We start from the raw sequence: 8,493 nt of genomic DNA, 5'->3' as shown, positions 1-8,493 counted from the left end.
AGGGGTCGCCACAGCGGATCACCCGTATGATCCGCATAGTGATTTGGCACATGTTTTATGCCGGATGCCCTTCCTGACGCAACCCTGGTCGCCTCTTACGACACAGGGATATGGTACACCTATTTTAACCGGGGTATACACCGGCCCAGTACACTGGTACTCATTACGCCGACCTCGGAAGGATGACAGGCTGAGTCAACCCCCTGGTATATTAATTCAGTGGCCCAACGGGGCTTGAACTCAGGACCTTTTGGATCCCAAGCCGCTGCCCTAACCACTGCACCAACACACCAGGCATATATATATATATATATATATATATATATATATATATATATATATATATATATATATATATATATATATATATATATATATATACATACATACATACATACATACATACATACATACATACATACATACATACATACATATATATATATATATATATATATATATATATATATATATATATATATATATTTCTTCCAAACCTTTGCTTTTCATAAGCTTGTTTCTCATTCTTCTCTAATCTCATCTTTCATAATGGCTTTTCTGTGTTGTTCAGAGTAATATGGGAGTTTGGGATCTTGAGAGTATCTTTTTACTATCGTTGATATATTTACAATCTTCTCAACTCTTGTTATTTTTTGTGTCTTTATTTCTAAAATAATAATCAAATTACTTCTTCATATCTCAAATTGAAACCACAAAGGTTACCGATAAAGATTTGGTTGTTTTGTTATTTATTATAAGAAGTTATTTTCTCATATCTTCATCACCATAAAGAATGGTGATAAAAAATATGTTGAGGTTAGGTTCTTGTGTTAAATATCATTGTTGAACAGAGATAAGATGAAAAACCTCTCTAAACATTTTGGTCTGAACCCCTCCTGAACCACGTATCATTTTAAATTTGTCGTATGTTGTTTTTCCGTTAATTATTACTCCATATTCGTGATGTTTTCCATTAAAATACCATAGCTGTGGTTGTGTCCATTCTTTGATTTGAAAATCACTTGATTGTCTCAATAAAATGTTGAGCAATTTTCTTTAAAAGTGATTTTAAATAATCAAGTTGTCAAATAAAATGTCTAAAAATTAGCAGGCAAATGTAAGTATAGTGTGAATTTTATTCCCAGTGTGTTGGCTTTTTTCCCAGACATCCTGATATTTTTTAATGCATTGCATCTTGGCTTCATTCCAAGACAGTAAAATTCAAATGATTTCTGAAGTAGCTGTAAAAATTAAAATATCGATAATGTGTTTGAGTCAAATGATTATATTGTCAAGTAATATGGGGAAATTGTCATACTTATTCCATAATTTTAATATCAAAACCAATGGGGAAATTTGAAAATCCTATTATCATCAGTTGGGGGTGGGTAGAAATGCTGATACAATTTATAGACTTGGTCAAAATGTTTTTAACCTCAGTGAATATTGAAGTCAATGGGAAAATGGGACTGCCCAAGAACTCTTATTCTCTTACCACTGATGTTCAACAATATCATTGGCCTGAACTGAAAATGTCCCTTGCTTTGTTTGTGGATGTCCAGACTTTCAATTATATGACATTCTCCAAGCACTCATCTGGTCTTCCACACCAATTTTAAACACCTCCACATGCACAATTTCACTTTCGCCGACACTTCATTACTCAAACTCACTCCTCTGTCCAGCTGCTCCTTTATTGCATCTATACTCAAATGCATGATAACAAAATTATTTGCAAAGCACTACAATACAAAGTATTGCTTCAGTCTCCTGCACACCTAGCTTTCCTCATGTTAAATAATGTGGATTTCATTCTTGACTTCTTTGGATGTACAAAATTATACAGTACCTTGAATTTGTACTTCCATGCAGGAGATATTCTATTCAAAACAAAAGCAACGGCTATTTTTGTGCTGTGGCAGTACAAAGATATTGTTCCCTTTGGTGAAATATTCTTGAAGTTTAATATCACAACAAAATTCTTCATGGGATTTGTTGCTTCCCCTCTTGTACAAAGTCCTCATTTGTCAGATGTTTATCAAGGATCATTTGATTTTGAAGTAAACACTGGATTTGTTGAAGGATTGCATGAGTTTATCACAAGTTTGAAACCTCAAACCATTGTTAAAACAATGACTCAGCTTCAAAAATCCTCCACATCACCACCAAAAACAAAAATCATCAAAGATAAAACATTAATATACAGCAATGTTGATTCTATCTGTTTTGAAAACACATCCACTGATTTTGAAGAACTGCGTGATATATTTCCTGGATGTTTCTTCAGTTTGGAAAATGATCAGCAGGAGAAATTCACTGGAAATAGTGATTTTATTCACTTGAATAACTTGATGCAATCACAGCAAATACTAAACCACTCAAACAACTTGGCCTGCATTCCAAATAACAATTCAAAAAACTGCACTTGTCTGTCCAGTTTGTATTGTTCAAATGTTAATTTTCAAACACAGTATGGGATGCCTCTTGGCAAGAAATTGAATAACACAATTCACAAGAATCTTGTCGAATTAAACACAAATATACTAGAAATTTCACTTTATCAAAAATACCGAATGATTGAATTACATCTTGGATCTTTTGACGCTTTCCTTTTAGAGGTTTGGGAAAATATCTTTCGTTGTTCATGGAAACCCATGAGTGAGGAACAGAAACATTGCACTGGATCTGAAAGTTTAGAGAATGTAGACACACAACTCACAGATCTATCACAGCTTCGGTACGGCTACCTGGCTTACCTTGCAGTGTACGCAATTGCACATTCTCTTCATAATCTCTTGACATGTGTACCTGATCATGGACCTTTCATAAATGGGTCATGTGTGGAGGGAAACTTTCATTCTTGGCAGGTGAGATTTCTATCTTTTGGAGTTGAGGGTGGAGAGGGGTGGTTCAAATATCTAAAATCTGATTATTCTAAGCTCTTGTTTTCACTATCTGGTCACAAAATTTTGCCTTCTGATAATATATACAAGCAAATGAATAAATGCTTTGAGTTGTTAGCAGCATTTAATGAGGGTTAAACATGATAATGTCTGCAATGTCACTTGTTAAATTATTAGGTGCATTATGGTGTCCAGTTCACATTATTTGTGTTTTGTAAATTGGAGCTTCATGGTCAGAAAGGAATATTTTAACTCCATCTCTGCTTCGTGCTTGGAAATTGTGTGTTATGTGTGAACACATTACACGTGTCACATCTTGTTTTGCTTGATGCCATGGAAAACAAGGCCTTTAATATTATTGGAATCTCCCGTGATTAAGCTGAGTCTACGGGCCTATCACTTCGCCATCAAAGACAATTATGTGGGCGTTTTTTTCTACTGCCTCCTTTCTGGTCTTGTACCCTCTACACTTCATCCCTCTCCCCACCCCCAGGTTTCTGCAGGGCAAACACGGTCCACCATCAACCTCCTTCTGGTGAAACTACCTAAATCCAGAATCACTGCGCACATCCATTGATTTGTTGTTTTTCTAACCTATGGAACCAACTTCCATATCCTCTTCATTCTCATTCTTCCCTCCAGGTCTTCAAGACAGCTTTTCATACCCTCTCAGATCATCCCCAATCCAAAATCATGATCCTTTCTTCCCTCATTTAACCCATCCAAATCTGTCCTCATTCCAAATTTCTAGTTTTCCCTCCTTGGAGTTTTTTTTTCTGTATCCATCTTGTCCACCCCATGCATCCTCAGTGTGGAACTTGTCCACACCATTCATGCATGTTTTGCGTCCTGTTTTTGTTTGATACATCCTGATCTGTTCAGTGTAGTAGCTCTTCCATGAGACTCCCCTGTGTAAACAAAAAAGGTTAAAAATATATATACAACACAAAAATCAAGAAATCGTTAACACGAAACAAGAAATCAAAAGTTAAGAAATCAGAAAACGGAAATCAAACAGTCAAAAAATAGAATAAATAAGTTGGCCAAAAATTGAGAACCAAGTCAGAGATGAAGCAATAAAACATAAATTCATCAATTATCAAAAGAGAGAAAATAAATAAAAAAACAAATCCTCCCCCCACCCCCACAATCATTTGACTCAAACACATTATGGATATTTTAATTTTTACACCGTACTTCAGAAATCATTTGAATTTTACTGTCTTGGAATGAAGCCAAGATGCAATGCCTTACAAAATAGCAGGATGTCTGGGAACAAAGCCAACGCACTGGGAATAAAATTCACACCATACTTACATTTGCCTGCTAAGCCTGGTGTTGGCGTAGTGGTTAGGGCAGTGGCTTAGGATCCAAAAGGTCCTGAGTTCAAGCCCCGTTGGGCCACTGAATTAATACACCAGGGGGTTGACTCAGCCTGTCATCCTTCCGAGGTCGGCGAAGTGAGTACCAGTGTACTGGGCCGGTGTATACCCCGGTTAAAATAGGTGTACCATATCCCTGTGTCGTAAGAGGCGACCAGGGTTGCGTCAGGAAGGGCATCCGGCGTAAAACATGTGCCAAATCACTATGTGGATCATACGGATGATCCGCTGTGGCGACCCCTAACGGGAGCAGCCGAAAGAAGAAGAAGAAGACTTACATTTTCCTGCTAATTTTTAGACATTTTATTTGACAACTTCATTATTTAAAATCACTTTTAAATACAATTGCTCAACATTTTATTTAGTCAAAAGACATGCCGGACTGTTTCGTCCCTTGTGCACGAAGGCTGATGACAATGAACAGAAGAATTCAGATCCCTCTAGAAAAGAAACACCCAGACTGGAAGACACTCGTTGGCAGGCTGCCATGTGATGTCTTTCTGGTCGTTTGTGAGATAGGAGCCAAAACATTTTCCCAAACCTTCCCTGCAGCACATCTGCAAGAGGGTGCCCATGAAGGATACACACTTCCTGAAGCACCTCCCTTGGGCGCAGGTGTTCCAGGATCTGCGGCAACCATCAGATGATCGTCCAGTGGGTGCACAGGCCCAGTTCCCAAGCAAACCCCTCAAACATCTGAAAATACCAGGGACAGGACCCAGAGAAGGGCTGAGACAGCCAAAGGAATCACATTTCCAAAACCGTAATGGATGGCCCCAATGAAAATAACACAAAATCCCACACCACAAGCAGACCCAGGTCCTCTGACACAATTAACTCCGTGAGAATACATGTAAACACAGACTTTCATACAAACATAGGACTGGTGACAACTTTCCCACCCAAGGACGGGCTCATCTTAATAATAATCCAGCATCTTATGCTCTGTGCATTGCCCCAGAAGAAGTTGAATACCAGCTTCTCCAGAGCCCAACCCACCGCAAGAGAAACCAGGGAGACTCTCACCATATATAGCAATTTACCAATCAAAACATTATTGATCATGAAATTACTCCTCTTCCTGGGAAGGCGACAAGGACGAGGAGAAGATTAGGACCATACTCTGTGCAGAGCATTGGTGCTGCTTAAGCAGTCTCCTTGGCGATTGGGCACAATCCTGGATGGGGCGCCACTCCAACACAGTATACCAGCATGCTGGCACTCATTTTGCCAATCTCAGAAGGATGTCAAGTCGAGTTAACCCCACCTGGTAGTAATTCAACAGCTGAGCGGGATTTGAACTCAGGACTCTAGGATCCAAAGCCCGCCCCCCTAACCATTAAGCCAACACCAGTTATAAGGTGCTAAAGTCACCAATATGTGACCTCGTACTCAAAATCCCTGGCCACCTGCTGCCATTTCTAAGTGGCCACACCACTGGGGTCAAAACACACCCCCAGGATCTTCAACAGATCTCTTCACTCCATGTATTGGCAAGAGGGGGCAGAGCCTATCCCTTGCCAACCAAACCTCACTCTTCCTAGGATTGACTTTCGAAGAGGAGGCCAACTCAAAATTCTTGGAAATACCCACCTCCCTGTACATGTAGACAGCATCATTGACAAACACTGACAAGTCTTCCATGTACAGGTTCACCTACAGGTGCTCTCCATGGTTTCCAGGTATGTAGAATCCAGGGAAGGATGGGCCCGCTTTCAGTGCACACGCAAACGGTTAATTACACAGGACAAAAATGACAGGTGACATCCGACAGCCCTGCCTAATCCCAGAAGTGAGTAGGATTGTTCCCAAGAGATGCCCCTTTATCAAAATAGAGGCTTCAACATCCCCACACATGAGGTCAACCCAATGCATGTTATTTATTCTAAAACCAAAATGGTCATCATGAATTCATGAGACACTGTTGAAAGCCCTCTCCTGGTCGAAACTGACGTGCAAAGTGGATCGCCTCTCTTACCAGGCCAGGCTTTCAAACACTCCACAACACAGAACAGCATAAGTCTCATTCAGGTGCAAAATATATCCCGTGACACCGTGTACCCTCCTAAAAAACAGCTCGGTTGGGATTTTGTAGACCACATTTAGCACCACAATACAAAACCACAATCACAAATCTCATGACATTTTTGTTATGGGTGGCAATAGTAACAATAATTGTATGAACATGTCCATGTTGGAGGGAGTTGTAGATTTGTAGTGTGGACTGCTTTAATTGAGTATTTTTTTTGTTGTGGGATTGAAAAGGAAAAAAACCTCACAATACGTCGAGATGGCAATCTGTAAAAGGATTGTGGTGTCATTCGTGACTTGTCATTCCTACCTACTTTGTTTGGTTGTTTTATTTGGATATTCAATCCTTACATGTTCATTCATTGTGTTTTTTTTTATGACCGGTATATATACATTGATTGTTTCCATTATATGCCACTGATATCAGCAAGGCAGACATGGAATATGGATGTCGAAAGAGGAACTTAATTGAATACCCTGCAGAAGTATGCATGATATTAGAGTGATTGGATGTTGTGAATGGATCGACATCTTGCCAAAAAAATGGAAAATGGAGAATGGGGAAGGGTCAGGAGAAAGTCGAGCCTGCATGATTTAAGCAGTCGAAGTTTGGCTCAAGTTCTCAAGGGGAGATAGCATGACTGGTATATCATGTTCCTTGTTATTCCACCACGTTTAAACGACAGGGATGTTGTTGATTTTTTTTCTCCAGGTCCTTTTTTACCTCAAAAATGTTCAATTTACAAGCAATTTGGGGAAAGTGCAATATTTTGACGACGAGGGAGGTTTTCCCTCCCAGTACACATTGTTGAACCTCCAGCCTGGCAGTGATGGCAAAATTCAATTCAAGGTTGTGGGATCTTTTGATTCTCCTTTCGGTGAAGGATTACAAGTCAAGGAAACTGATATCTGGTGGAATGATAAGAATCAAGAGGTGAGACTTATTTCTTGATTCCAGGGTTGGCTTCAATTTGGTGGATTCAGCGCTCCTGATGACATCGTGTGATAAGTGCTTGTTAGCTCACTTGGAACGTAGTTCCAGAGAGCTTATGGGATGGCGCGTCGTCTGTCCGTCCGTCCGTCCGTCCATCCATCCACAAATACTTGCAACTTCTTCTCTAAAACTACACATATGAATTTGGTGAAAGTTTTCCACAACATTAATCACTGTGCATGTAACAATGTTTGTTCATGGCATTAAAAAATATCAGGGAGGGGGCAAGGCCAGAGAGGATACAGTTGAAAACAGACCACTATCCTGCCTGTGGTGAGAGAGTGAGAGACCCAAACAACTCAGCTTCATCACGGGAAATAACATTGATCCGAAAACCCTTGGTTCCCACAAGTTGAAGACGAGCTAGGTGTGAGGCAGGAGCACCAGCCCTGAGGGGAGAGCAATACTCCATTAGGCTGCAGATGAAAGCTTTGTATGTGATCAGGAGCTCAGTATGCCGAGGAAGTACTTTGCATAATGGAGGATGACCAATCGCCGACTGGCTTTGGAGGCCAGCTTGGAAATTTGGCTTTCCCAGGAAAGATAATGGCAGATCGTGAAGCCCAAAAGTTTGAATGAAAGGACTTCTTCAAGATGATTGGTGAGAAAGTACATGGGGGTGTTTTCCAGACGATCCTTTTGGAGAGACTTCGAGTGTGAGATTTGTCAGGGTTGTAAGATGTTTTCCAAATGTTTGACCAGCTTGTGATTTTACCAAGATCTGCAGTGACTGAAGAAGCTGCTGCTTGCCGGTCTGAGGGATGACAGGTGGTACAGCAGAGGGTGGAGTCATCAGCAAAGAGATAAAGAGGATTTCCCAGAGAGTTGGAGAGATCATTGATGAATACCAGAAAAAGAACAGGGCCCAGAACGCTGCCTTGAGGAACTCCAGCCTGGACAGGAAGGGGGGATGAAAGAACTCCATTTAGGGCCACATGGTGACTGCGACAAGAGAGGAAGTCTGTGAGCCATGAGTGAAGATGACCTTAGTTACCATAAGAAGAGAGTTTAGTTTGGAGTGCAGGGTGCCAGACCATTTCAAAAGCACGTTAAATGTCTCGGGATATGGCTCTGATTTCATGTCCGGCATTGAGCTTCTTCACCGAATTCTCCGGCATTGAATGAAAGGACTTCTTCCAGAGGATTGGTGAGAAAGTAGATGCGGGGGTTTTATAAATGGTCT

The sequence above is a fragment of the Eptatretus burgeri genome, chromosome 1 (assembly GCF_056783735.1).
Source record: "Eptatretus burgeri isolate ZD-2024b chromosome 1, Ebu_testis_v1, whole genome shotgun sequence".
NCBI classification, from domain to species: Eukaryota; Metazoa; Chordata; class Myxini; order Myxiniformes; family Myxinidae; genus Eptatretus; species Eptatretus burgeri.
This window is presented reverse-complemented; position numbering follows the sequence as displayed.